Here is a 13,912-nt window from a genome sequence, read left to right as displayed (position 1 = left end):
AGAATTACAGCTGGTCCATTTTTGGGGACATGTTGAGCTAAAGGATACTTATGTACAAAAGGAGGGTAGGAAGGATAACGGTGGTGAAGCCCTCCTGCTTACCAAATTTTTGGAAAATGTCCATTCAAGGGTCTCAGATGTCTCTCTTCAGAATTATTTTTGAAATTATAATGTGATAGTCAGAGATTATAACTAAAGAAGACATAAAATCATCTCTACACCCTTTACTTGAAGATTTCCTCAATAGTTACAGAAGGATATACATATTACTTATCCAAATTCACTGCCAGAATTCCCTTCCAGTGTAGCAAATCTGCTTGCTTGATTTATAGTTTCACACAAGACTTCCAAAACCTTCAGGCCATAAATAATATTAAAACTTATAACTTGCTGGGGCCCAAGTCCGTAATTTCTTCACCAAAAGAAGCAATGAAGAGACTTGGGTTACCTTAGTACCTGAGGAAGTCTCTCTACATCTGCTGTACCCCACCGCTCATCTGACAGTAACACAGTCTAGTTCCCAAAACCAATCAGGAAAATGGAGAATTAAGAGCAGTCTCACGAAAGACTAGACTTGATAGGAAGCAAAGGTAGGGTGCGTTTCTTTTTGCAGGTCTCCCTCCTTAGATAACATATGATAACAAGGAATGAGCTTCACTATGGTGCCAAGAACAGAGATGTTCTTAACTGGGCTAGAACACTCTTTGATTATTTGGCCAAGGAAACAGGGACCCAGAGGAGTCGAGTATTGGTAATTGGCAGCTTGACAAATGTTCAGTCCTTCAGGACACTTGGCAGCACACAAGGAGAGACACAGTGTCAGCATTGCTGTGCTTTAGTCTGAGGTCTGGTTGCTCTCTCCCTGCCAAAAGTGTCCCAGTAAGTCAGTGATTCTCAGCCTCTGAGGTTTGTTTTTCTCTTCTGAATGAAAGCTTGGCAAAGTGATATTAAATACGTGGCCTATCATCACATACAAGCCTAAGTTTGTCATTGAGGTAAAGCTAGAAATGAGAAAATGTCTACAACCAACACAATCAAGTCCAGGCTGCTGCTGGTATGTGTCTGACTTTGAACTCACTGTTCACACAGCTTCTCACTTAGGAGCAACCCTGCCGTAAATAACACCTGCTAGAATGCCCTAGTATCCCTGAATTCACAGATAAAGACGCATCACTAGGAAGGCATTCTGGTATGATATTAGAACAATAGAAACAGTAATTGTTCCTCTTGTAACATTGCTACTCTCCTCCCCGTGTCTTTGAAGAGCACTCACAGAGTAATATCATGAATACTTACTTGACCTGAGTTCTTTTGAGTCTAAATGTGTCTAGAACTAGGAAGCAAAGGCAGATGAGGCATTAGTGGATGAAAAAACAGATTGCAATGGATCTGGAATCATGGAAGCTCAAATACCTTTTCCAGCAGCATAACATCTTGTAGTTTGCTTCCAGAAGATTGGAAGAGTTCAGTCAGTGAATAATTGTGGGCCTAATGTGCTTAGGATGTGTCCAACACATTTCTAGGTACCAAAGCACAGAAGAAAGACATTCTGCTGACCTCACTCAGTCTCCATCTTTATGAGAAGGTACAAAAGCTGTAGAAATGAGGAGATAAAGTGATGATAACAAAGCTGGAGGGATACCTGGGGGAGAAGCACTTGCTGCTCTTTCAGAGAACCTGAGTTTGGTTCCCAGAATCAGCAGCTCACAATACACATCGCAGCTCCACTGCCAGGAGATCCAACAGCTGTCCTCCTCTGGTCTCCACAGTACTGCACACAAGTGATGCCCAACACATGCATGCAGCCAAAGCACTCATGCACATAAAATAGAAATAATTAATTAAAATGTAATTAGAATTAAATTAGTATTAGAGATGATTAATGACAAATTACCATTTCTTCAAGACTCAGAGAAATAGGACTTGTGGACAATGAATTGCGATTTAAGATAGGTAGGCCAAGAAATTCTTTTTCTGAGAAGGTGACATTTAAACAAAGATACGAAAGACTGAAGAGATAAGGAGTGTTCGTAGGCTCAGGCGACAGAAAGTGCAAAGGCCTTAGGGGAAAGCAAAGCTGATGTTGATTTTCAGGAAGAGCAAGAGGATGGTGTGGTTGAGGAAAAGGGACAGAGAGGAGTAACATAAAAGACCACAGCTGAATGGCAAGTGCCCACTGTAAGGGTGTGGCAGGGCCCTGTGAGGGCCTACAGGCACACTGTGGGGGATTGGTAGGGCACTATAGAGGCCCATGAGTACAGTGCAAGGGCTTGGTAGGGCCCTGTGAAGGCCTATGGGCACACTGTGAGGGTCTACGGGCACACTGTGAGGGCTTGAAAGGATTGTGTGAAGACTCTGGTCCCTGTGCCAAGTGAGATAGGAAGGTGGTAACAGTGAAATTCTCTCTCTCTCTCTCTCTCTCTCTCTCTCTCTCTCTCTCTCTCCTCTCTCTCTCTCTCTCTCTCTCTCTCTCTCTNTCTCTCCTCTCTCTCTGTCTCTGTCTCTCTCTCTCTCTCTGTGTGTGTTTGTGTGTGTGTGTTTGTGTGTGTGTGTGTGTATATATATATATATATATATTATATATATATATATATGGATCACACTGATTGCAAGGAAGTAAGATAGTAGGAGTAGGAACCAGACACATATCTACTTCAGAAGTAACATGAGTTCTCCAGAGAAGGCTACTTGTACATGAGTTCAAACCACTGGAAAGTCTTTGTTAGTCTACCAGGTGTTCAGGATCCCAGTGTAGTCCCAAGCCTTTCTCAAGGTGGTCTTTTAAGCACATACACACAAAAACAAAAATGAAAACAAAACAAAAAAAAAAACACCACACATTCTGGATTGATATACCTCGTTTACCAAGAAAAGTTAGACAAGAAAGGCAAGATTAATACATTTAGGGTCTGTGGACTTTGACAGATTAGGGCTTTGGCCTCCTTTTGACAGGTGGTATTGCCTCTGTGCTGGGTCCCCAGTTCTGAATAGTACTTCAGTCATGATGTTATTGGTTTTACTGAGGTCTGGGGGCCTGTTACAGAGGTTCCGAGAGAAACCATGTTATCTTGTCTCATAGTAACAGCCAAATGGAGCTGTTCATTATTCTGCAAATATCCCGAGGGGAGAACCACTAGGGTATGTTTAGAGAGGTGGCGCAATGAGAGAGAAAAGTGAAGTTGTTTGGTTGAAACAACTGAAGGGTGATATAGCATCTGTTTGCTGTATGAAAGACAGATCAGCAACAGGAGTGAGGGTTCCATCTACTTTTTAGGTAAAATCTGTGTGACATTCAAGAAGAGCTTTTCAAGAAATAGTTGTTTGGAAGTCTGGATATCAGACCATGGGTTGACAAGAGATTTAAATTTGAGGACCAGAGCATGAGCTCAGAGGATTCTAGAAGTCCCCCTATGGAATTGAAGGGTCAGCAGTAATGCTTGCTTTCATGTATTTCTCATGGTCTCTGGAGATCTTAGGGCTTAGGTCTCAGTCAAAATGTATTCTCTTGTGAATTTCATTTGTCTACAGTCGGGACAGGTCTAGATGGGTGGCCTGGGTGATGAGGAATGGTTCCTCCACAAGATGAAGGTAATTCCAGGCACCTATGCTAATTCTCTGGAGCTCTTGTCAAGCTACCATCACTGATGCCCCCTTTGCTTCACTCATAGGCGAGGGAAGGACACTTGTTTGTTTGAGGTCTGGACACACAGAAACAGCACAGCGTGGTCTCCCTCCACTGACTGCTTGGAGTCCTGGGTATTTTTCCACTAGTGGATATGGTGAGGAGAGCTCCTCCCTAAGGATGACTCAGCTGCTCCTGTCTCCTGCCAAACACATGCTCAAGAGGGAGTTGAAGGAGGCTCCAGGGGGGTAGGGGTGAGTGAAGGTGAGCCTGCAGTAGTGGGGTTCTCTGTTCTGAGTTTCCACCTTTATCAACCAGCCACACCATTAACACCCACGTCCTGCAGCAAATGTGCCCAGATTAGTATGGGCAGAGAAAAGAAGTGTCACCAAGGTCCGTCTGCACCAGGCTCTTGACCATGACGGAAAACTCCAGGTTCTCTTCTCAGAGTGGCAGGTTCTGCCTCACTGCTCCTGGAGGGAGCTCTTTGCAGTCTTTCATTGCCTGGCTTCCTCCTAAGACCCCGGTAGAGAGAGAGGCAGAGAGCAGTAGGCAGTTAACAGTCCTAGGTGAAGAACGCTGTTCTGGAGAGGAAACGGCAGAACATGGCCCTGGGTGTGTTATTCGTTCTGTGCAAAGCTGTCTTTAGTGCAATGGAGTTGGAGGCGGGAGCAGCTAAGACTTTATATTCAAAACACAGAATGTTTTTATTCTTCCGCTAAGTATTTTTTATCTGTGTATGGTGTGTGTGTGTGTGTGTGTGTGTGATATGTGTATGTGTGCTGTATGTGTATGGTGTATGTGTATATGGTGTGTATGTAAGTATGGTGTGTGTGTATGTGTGTGGGGTACGTTTGTGTGGTGTGTATGTGTGTGTCTTGTGTGTGCTTATGATGTGTGTGGTGTTTGTGTATGGTATGTGTGTATGTATAGTGTGTGTATGATGTATGTATATGTATGTTGTGTGTATACAGTATGTGTATGTATAGTGTGTGTATGTTGTATGTGTATATATGATGTGTGTATGTATGTGCTGTGGTGTGTGTATATGATTTGTGTGGTATGCGTGTATGATATGTATATATATGGTGTGGGGGGTATATATGCATGTGTGTGTAGTGTGTGTGCATGTGTGGGGTATGTTTGTGTGGTGTGTATGTGTGTGTCTGGTGTGTGTTTATGATGTGTGTGGTGTGTATATGGCGTGTGTGTGGTGTATGTATATGGTATGGGTGTATACTGTGTATGTTTATATATGGGATGTGTTGTACGGTGTGTGTATGTATATTGTGTGCATAGGTATATACGTGTGTATGTTATGTGTATATGTATAGTGTATGTGTATGTATGATGCGTATGTATGTATGGGGTGTGGAGTGTGTATACGGTGTTTGTGTGGTATGTGTGTATGATATGTGTATATATGGTGTGTGTGGTGTGTTTGTATGGTGTATGTATTTATGGTGTGTATGTGGTGTGTGTATATATGCTGTGTATCTATGTGTAGGTATGATGTATGTGTATGTATGCATGCACATATAGGTGACAGATGACAACAGGTGCCTGTCCTCATTTTCCAGCTTGTTTGAGATGGAATCTCTTGTGCTCCTTGCTAGCTGGTCTTCCTGGGATTTTCCCCTTTGCCTCTCGTCTCATCTTACAGGCCCTGTGGCCTGTATGGATGTATGCGCTGTGCCTGCTGTGCACGGGTCGTGGGGACTCACACCCAGATACTCTGCACTCACCCACCGATGCAGCTCTTACGCCCAGAACGCTTTTCTTTCATTTTCCTGGGAAAGAAAGACCAGTATGTTTCCTGCCTAAGAAAATTTGTGTGCTCATCTTGGCATGTATTTTACCATTTCATCCTAACGCCCCAGTGTATATAGCTGCTGCAGAAGCCCAGCAGGTCCCCCAGGTTAAGACCACCTGCCTGGAAGCCACAGGAAATGAGAATCCTTCTGGCTGGCACTTGCTTCTCTCTCTCTGTCACCTGCAGGGCTCTGAGCTACACTCTTGCAACATTCAGAATAAAGAGTGATTTTTACCCGAAATGGGGACAATGTTTCTGTATTTATAAATCCGAGAGAGGCAGACACATCTGCTCATATTTATACCAGTTCTGTTTTGGCTGCAAAATTACATATGCTATTTTGATGAAACTTTATCTTAATTTCATTACCAGCCTGAGTAATCATGTGATAATTGCCTGATATCCAAGTAACCAGGCAAAAGTGATATTTAGCCTTTTTGTTTTGTTTCTTATTTTAGGCTCACAACTGCAATGAAATTTTGTGTTCTTCGCCTTTCTAAATTAAAGACAAAATAATTTATTCTCAGGCTATTCTAGTGTCTGTGCTAAGAGCAAAATGATGGTTGACTTTACCTTGGAGACACACTCACTGATTGTCATGGGAGACTGACGACTCCAGACAGAGGGCCTGGGGGTGTCGTTCAGTGGTAGGCTATCTACAGGAAGTCCTGTGTTCCATTTCAAGCCTCTCTCTCTCTCTCTCTCTCTCTCTCTCTCTCTCTCTCTCTCTCTCTCACACACACACACACACACGCCACAAACACACATAGCACACACACACAACCCAAACAACACATACACAAACACACACTAAAAAAAATAGAAAAAAAAGATTCCATCTCATGAGATGAGGAAATAAACCATAGGAGAGACAGCTACAGATCTTCTACTACACCCGATAGCGTATTAGCAGCTACTTGCACCTCTAACTATTTAGCTGCACTATTTTAGGCAAAAGAACACACAACTGCTCTGAACCCTAGTCGCCTTACGGAGTTGCCAGCATGCTCCATAACAGTAACTCACCTCTCAGCAATTATCATCCTTCCTGAGGGGCTGAGCTTCACCTGGGCTCCTCCTACTCTTTTGAAGATGGCATTTGATAGGCTTGGGTTGGCATAGGAGAATGTATGGGTTGGAGCCCTTCCAGTAGACTCGGGCTACTTGTTTGAGTATTGTTTTTAGTCTTATGTGTGCTAGACAATGCCAATACTCTCTGTGTACCTGAATATTGCCTTGCAAACATACATGGGAATGCTCAGGTCATCCTCAGTAGGTATACCACCACCAGTAGTCTACAGTGCTCTTCCGGTACACCTCTTCCAGTCTCTTTTCCAACGGAGTAGGAGGAGGAGACCAGCTTGGACATCCTGAGGAAGCAAGAGAAAACTGTGATAGTGTCCAGATATTGATTTATTTTCTGGAGGCATGGTCCCTAGATCCGCTCTCCTCAGAAAATTAGCACTGTTAGAACAATATATCCACACACAAGCTTCCTAGCAGGTGCGCTACACTGACATAGATTCAGCTACCTGCAAACAAAGCATCCAGGTTAGAGAGATAGCCGCCAATTATGACAAACCATGGAAGAGTCCAAGGAAATGCTGCAGAAGACCCAGACTCAAATACTATGTAAAAGCAAAGAGGGTTTATTAATATTCCATCATGCACGGGTTGACACCTGTACAAAATGGCAAGGACCCTGAAATACGCGTGCAGGCACAGCGAGGGGGCGTTTCAGGGACAGTCAGGTCCTCTCATACATCCTTGGCTAAACAAGCAGCAGTTACACTAGTATCCTTTTAATTGGCTGAGCTTGAGTCTTAACGTTTTTGGACATACTCGCACAAGCTTGGGTAAGTCCAGATGTGACTCAGAAGGGGCTACAGATTTGTCCTTGAGACACTGTAAGGCTGGCTTAGGCCCCATCTCTCCCTCATCCCTGAACGCAAGAGTATTTTGGATATAAACTGCTCATCGTTGGGAGAGACGCCTGTGTTTTTCCTCCTCAGAGAACTGAAACCTCAACTCAGTTGTGAGAGTGGGAGAGGTTGACCCCATCATCCATGACGCCAGCTGCTGTTTAGCAAGCACTTGGGTTGGGTAGCATGCCAAGGCTTTCCCGAATCATCTCACAGGCACTCCACAATAGCGCAACAAGGTGGGTGCTTTCATTATTCCCGTCCAACGGGAGAAGAAAGCAGACTTGTATGTAGGTTGAAGAGCAAGAGAACTGTGACCCAGGACCCATGTGCCTTAGGCTCCAAATCCCACATTCATTTGTTGTGCCTTCCACACTCTTGACACTGCTGCCATCTGTGCAAGAGAAAAGATCAAGTCCAGAAAGATGGTCGTCTAAGATCAAATAGCTGTGACAGACTGTGCGACTCCAGAGCATGCGGAGTGGCGGCGTTGCTAGCACTCTCCCTCATCATTTTCACAGCAGAACGCACGGTTCTCTTATGTCCTCATTCCTTTTGTTCGGTTCCTCTGCAGCAAGGTCTGATTGGCAGATGCTTAGAAATCCCCATCATTTAGCCATAATGCTCACCTCCTCTTTCATCGTCTTACTCTCTGTTTCCCTCTGCAGCTGCTGGCATCCTGAGGATGAAAATAGGACTTTGGCTTCCTATATTTCTGTTTGGGAAGACTTTGGGAAGTTGGGCGTGTTGTCTGAAACTCTTCCATTGCTAGGAGGAAAGCCAGGCATTCAGAGGAAAGAAAGAGCAGGCTCACTCAGCCTCAATTGTTTGTTTGTTTTTTTTTTTTTTTCCAAAAAGACAATGGACAAGATACCACCAAAGGCATCAGGATATTTCCACCCATTTATGTATCTGATAAATATTCTTTGAGTACAAAGAGCCTGACCCTTTGATATGTTCATTAGGCCACTATGGGGAGAAAAGATCAATAGTCAGCGAGTGATTCTGACAGATGCTCTGTACTGATAGCTATGGAGAGTGATCTACCAGGTCCAGAGAGCATACATAAACAAGGCCTAAGCATATCAAAGGCAAGGAAGTTATTACCAACAGCAAATTTCACTGGGTGGGATGGGGTCAAGAATGTACATGGTGGAGACATGGGCCTATGTAAGGATCCTTTCCGGGAAGGGCTGGAAGAGCAGAAAATGGGCTGTGTGGTTTGTCTGAAGGAGAAGATCTAGGGCACAGGAGTTGGATGTGGGGCACCACAGTGAGGAGCTTACTGTACCAATATGAAGACCTGAGCTCAAGCTCCAACACCCATGTAGAAAATAGTGTGCTGTTGAAAATAGGATGGTGCTTCTAAGCCCGAGGCTGGGAAGGCAGAGCTGGAAGGATCCCTCAAGTCACTGACCACACACACACATGCATGCACACTCACACACACATGCACACACACATACACACATGAACACAGAACAACACAAATGGACTACACACACATACACACATGAACACAAAACAACATAAATGGACCCCCCACACACACACACACGGATCCTATACACACACATGCACACACATACCCACACATACACACATGAACACAGAACAACACAAATGGACCACACACACATGCGCACACACATGTATGCACACATGCACACATGAACACAAAACAACACAAACAGACCACACAGATCCTACACACACACATTCACACACATACGCACATAAACACAGAACAACACAGACCACACACCCCCCCACACACCCACACACAAAAAACTAGGTTCAATGATGAAGAGAGGTAGATTATTTTTATTTGTACAACATTAAAGAACATTAATCAAGAGGATGGACTAATGCAGAATAAGACTAAGGAGGATCACTCCAGCTGCACTGACATATGAACTTCCTTCCTTCCTTCCTTCCTTCCTTCCTTCCTTCCTTCCTTCCTTCCTTCCTTCCTTCCTTCCTTCCTTCCTTTTTTTGGTAAGGAGGTTGGATTTTCAATATAGGGTTTCTTTGTATGACAATCCTGTCTGGAAACCCATCTCTATAGAAAGAGAATGCCCATTATGTTGGCTTGTGGACAATAGTGACCAAGCCTCGGTCCACTTTGGTTTTGGAAAGGCAGATTATATTTAGACTTCAGTGAGTTGACTATAAAACTTTATTTTTTTCCATTTATTTTATTTTATTTTTTTATTAAAAATTTCTGCCTCCTTCCTGCCTCCCATTTCCCTCCCCCTCCCCCCTCCCTTCCCCCTCCCTCTCCAGACCAAAGAGCAGTCAGGGTTCCCTGCCCTGTGGGAAGTCCAAGGTCCTCCCCCCTCCATCCAAGTCTAGGAAGGTGAGCATCCAAACAAACTAGGCTCCCACAAAGCCACTACATGCAGTAGAATCAAAACCCAGTGCCATTGTCCTTGGCTTCTCAGTCAGCCCTCATTGTCTGCCATGTTCAGAGAGTCTGGTTTGATCCCATGCTTTTTCAGTCCCAGTCCAGTGACATTGAGCCTATAATTCGTGATCCTAGAGAAGCTAAATAAGACGGTAAACTGCCCCCAAAAACCATATAGTTATCTTCCTGGATATTGGAAGTAGACCTCAAAGTTACAGATGTCATCAGATAACGTTTGAGGCCTACAGCAGAGGTTTCCTTGCTTTGTGGTACCCACCTGTCTGAAGTGCTCACCAGTGTATTTAAGATACATTTGATGAGCTCCCAATAGATCAGCCCCACTGTCTCAGTGGGTGGGTGCACCTCCCGTGGTCCTGACATCCTTGCTCGTGTTCTCCCTCCATCTGTTCCTCATTGGGACCTTGGGAGCTCAGTCCAGTGCTCCAGTGTGGGTCTCTGTCTCTATCTCCATTCATCATCAGATGAAGGTTTGAGCACTGGACTGAGCTCCCAAGGTCCCAATGAGGAGCAGATGGAGGGAGAACACGAGCAAGGATGTCAGGACCACAAGGGGTGTACCCACCCACTGAGACAGTGGGGCTGATCTATTGGGAGCTCACCAAGGCCTGCTGGACTGTGACTGAAAAAGCATGGGATAAAACCGGACTCTCTGATCATGGCGAACAATGAGGGCTGATGAGAAGCCAAGGACGATGGCACGGGGTTTTGATCCTACTTCATGTTCCGGCTTGGTGGGAGCCTAGCCAGTTTGGATATTCACCTTCCTAGACATGGACGGAGTGGGGAGGACCTTGGACTTTCCACAGGGCAGGGAACCCTGACTGCTCTTTGGACTGGAGAGGGAGGGGGAGAGGAGTGGGGGGAGGGGGAGAAGGGTGGGAGGAGGGGGAGGGAAATGGGAGGCTGGGAGGAGGCGGAAACTTTTTTTTCCTTTTCTCAATAAAAAAAATAAAAAATTAAAAAAGTATTAAGGATGGGATACATAGATAATTTGGAGTGAGGAAATGAAACTATGGGTGGTAACACAGCAAATATGTAATTTAAAATGTAAATGTTCTGTTTAAAATAAACCTAATAAAGATAGTGATTTCTCCATTCAAAAAAAAAAGATACATTTGACTCGTAATTTTCTTCATTGTGTTTCTACAAAATCTTCATGACATTGTTACCACATTAGAACATGGGATTTATGGAAACCTGAATTCGTGATACTGGGCCATGGTCGCCCACATTTGGTTCCAGGGTAGTGTCTTATTCTCTTGAAAAGTTTTTATGAATAATGTAAGGGCTTCAAAGAAAGTCTGGACTGCTACAAGTTTGATTGTGGATCAATACGTCGAGGGAGCAGGCAGGCATGAAGACTTACTTTTTTCCTGCATAGTTCTTTAACAATAATTCAGTGTCAAAATCAGCTTTTTACCACATCAAAATTCATTAGCTAAGAATAGAGTTCAGTACAAAGCTCCTGAAATCTAGGAAAAACCCTAGATGTTTCTAATTCTACCCCATAATTACCACTTGTTAAACTGCGTTGTATGTATGGAGAAATAAAAAGATGGGTTTTAGTGGAGCTAAACATAGGAGGCACGATCCAGATCCCATTGTGTTCAGATTCCATATGACTCAACCAATCCCCCTAGGTTGACAAGCAGTCTAATTTTAACTTGGCCGTCTTTGTAGCAATACACGATCCTCCTAATTAGGCAAGGCTCTTGCCCGTCGTTCCTTGCTCGTGGTAGCATCATAAGAAAGTCATTTGCATTTTGAAACTCCATATTTTCATTTCTGTCCCAACCCTCACTTGACTTCCAGGAAACGGCCTAATTGTCTTAGATACAGTATAGCCATCGTGAGAACTGAGGCGCAGTTCCGGTAAGCAGGGCCTTCGCCACGGTAATACAATCAACTGCCACTCCCGCTGACCAGATTACAGAGGGATAAAGAATGATGAGACCTTGTTTAATTACCATTTGTTCTTCGTGAGAGTAAAATTAGTATACATTATTCAGATGAATAATCCATTGTGGGGAATCTAAGTCTATAATATTAAATAATGTTGATTCAAGGCTTTATGAAAATTTTAATTACAGAAAAGAAGATAAAGTTTGCCCTCCTGGTACCAATGATTCTTCTCTTCTTGTTCCAATAGCTCTGGTACTGTCAGTTCTTCACTTGCTTGCTCTGCAAAGAGCAGCTACGATTTTCATAAATATTTCCTTCAAACCAATGCTTAGGGTATTTGTTAAGGGCCTGCTAGGCACAGTGCTTCCTATTAAGCTCTAGTTCTGAGGGCCACAATGGTCTTATGAGGATTTACAATCTTATCGCTGGTCCGTTTCTAAGTGAGGTAAAACTGGGAAGTGGCAGTCCTTCCTTCACCCTAAGAAAACGTCTTCTTGCTTCTGGCAAGGTCTGCTTTGCAAAAGTTCTGCATCGTCAGAATCTCAGGCTCTGGCTTTGTACACTGCTGAAGTAGATGCGTGACCCCAAAATGAGTGACATTTCTTTTCCATTAGCCTCTTCTAAGGCTATACAAATGAAACTGATGAAGGCCAGCACCAACAGCCAGGAATGGAGCGAGCTGACCTCAACAGAGGGTGCCGAGAGAGAGGAGCTTAGATAAAGTACATAGCAGAGATACCAGGGACAGGAAGTAGTGGTCATGGGCTGTCCAAAGAGCTGAGAGAGTTTCTTCAGGAAAGATGAAAAAGTATGCTGGCAACCACACCCAGAAACCACAGAGAGTTTGCCAAGTTTAGCTGGGCATGGTAGTGAATGCATGTAGTCCCTGCACTCTGGAGGAGGACATAGGAAGCTCTGGAGTTCTAGTCATCCTGGCTGAGTTCCAGGCCAACGCTGTCTACATGAAACTCTCCAGGAGGAAACGAAGGTGCTGGGCTATGGGTAAGGCCTATGTTTGGACCTTAGCTATTCTACCCTCATGTTTTTGCAAATAACCCTCCTCCATGTTCCTGTAGGCAACCCTGCTGTACTCGCTGAGTCACCCCTGATAAACAGAAAGCTCAGAGAGTTTTGCATAGGACAAGGATGTGGCAGAGCTACTCAGCAAACCTCGATCACCCCCAGATCTCAGTTTTGCTCACTGCTTTCTAGATTTCACACCTCTGAAACTGATCTCATCGGGATCGTGATGAATGAGTTCAGTTAACAACTCAATATCCTCGAGGCAAAACCTGGAAGTAATCCCTTTGGGACTCTGACCTGTCACACACTCCCAACTTCCAACTCTCTGCAAAACCTCTATCCCTATCAGGCCTCCACTCTCTTTCCAGAGTCCTGAAGCCATCCTCCTTCTGGGACAACCACAGTGACCTTTAGGTGGTCACCTCACTTTCATTTTTGACTCCCTACCCATTCTCTACTTAGCAGCCAAAACATTTTAAAAAGCCAACCAGATCATGACAGGGACATCCTCACTGACTTCACTGCTCTTAGACAAGAATCTACCATCTGTGACCAAGGACTTCTGGCCCCTCAGCTTCCCATCTGTGTGACTTTTCTGAGTCCTCAATAAACCCTTATCCAGTTACATTTTTCATTTGGTTTGTGCAGTATAAGAGAGAATCCAAGCTCTTGTGCATACTGGGCAGGCATAGTTTCACCACTGACTCACAACCCACCAGCCATTACACTTTCAAACACTCCTACTGAGCTTCCTATTTGATGAATGAACCAAGATAGCACCATCCTGGGCCATTCTTCTCACCCTGGAGTGTGTTACCTTGTTGTAGGAGCCCACTTGTTTGTTGCCAGGTGTTTAGTCCCAAAATAACTACACAGAAACTGTATTAATTAAATCACTGCTTGGCCCATTAGCTCTAGCTTCTTATTGGCTAGCTCTTACAAGTTAATTTAACCCATTTCTATTAATCTGTGTATAGCCACATGGCTGTGATTTACCAGGCAAAGCTCCGGTGTGTCTGTCTCTGGTGAGGCTTCTCCTGACTCCACCTTCTTTCTCCCAGCATTCAGTTTAGTTTTCCCCATCTAGCTCTGTTCTGCCCTACTATAGGCCCAAAGCAGTTTCTTTATTCATTAACTAATGAAAGCAACACATATACATACTCTACACTCAGCTACTGAATTTTGGTGTGGTCAAAGCCTGA

General features: G+C 44.2%; 1 pseudogene; it reads left to right on the top strand.

Moving 5' to 3' along the window:
* The first annotated feature begins 4,040 nt into the window (after positions 1-4,040).
* Positions 4,041-13,912, top strand: part of LOC126512662 (60S ribosomal protein L12-like) — a 78,137-nt pseudogene continuing 68,265 nt past the window's right edge.

This window comes from Alexandromys fortis, unplaced genomic scaffold (genome assembly GCF_014885135.2).
Source record: "Alexandromys fortis isolate MF-2015 unplaced genomic scaffold, M_Fortis_MF-2015_v1.1 scaffold_116, whole genome shotgun sequence".
Taxonomy (NCBI): domain Eukaryota; kingdom Metazoa; phylum Chordata; class Mammalia; order Rodentia; family Cricetidae; genus Alexandromys; species Alexandromys fortis.
This window is presented reverse-complemented; position numbering and strand designations above follow the sequence as displayed.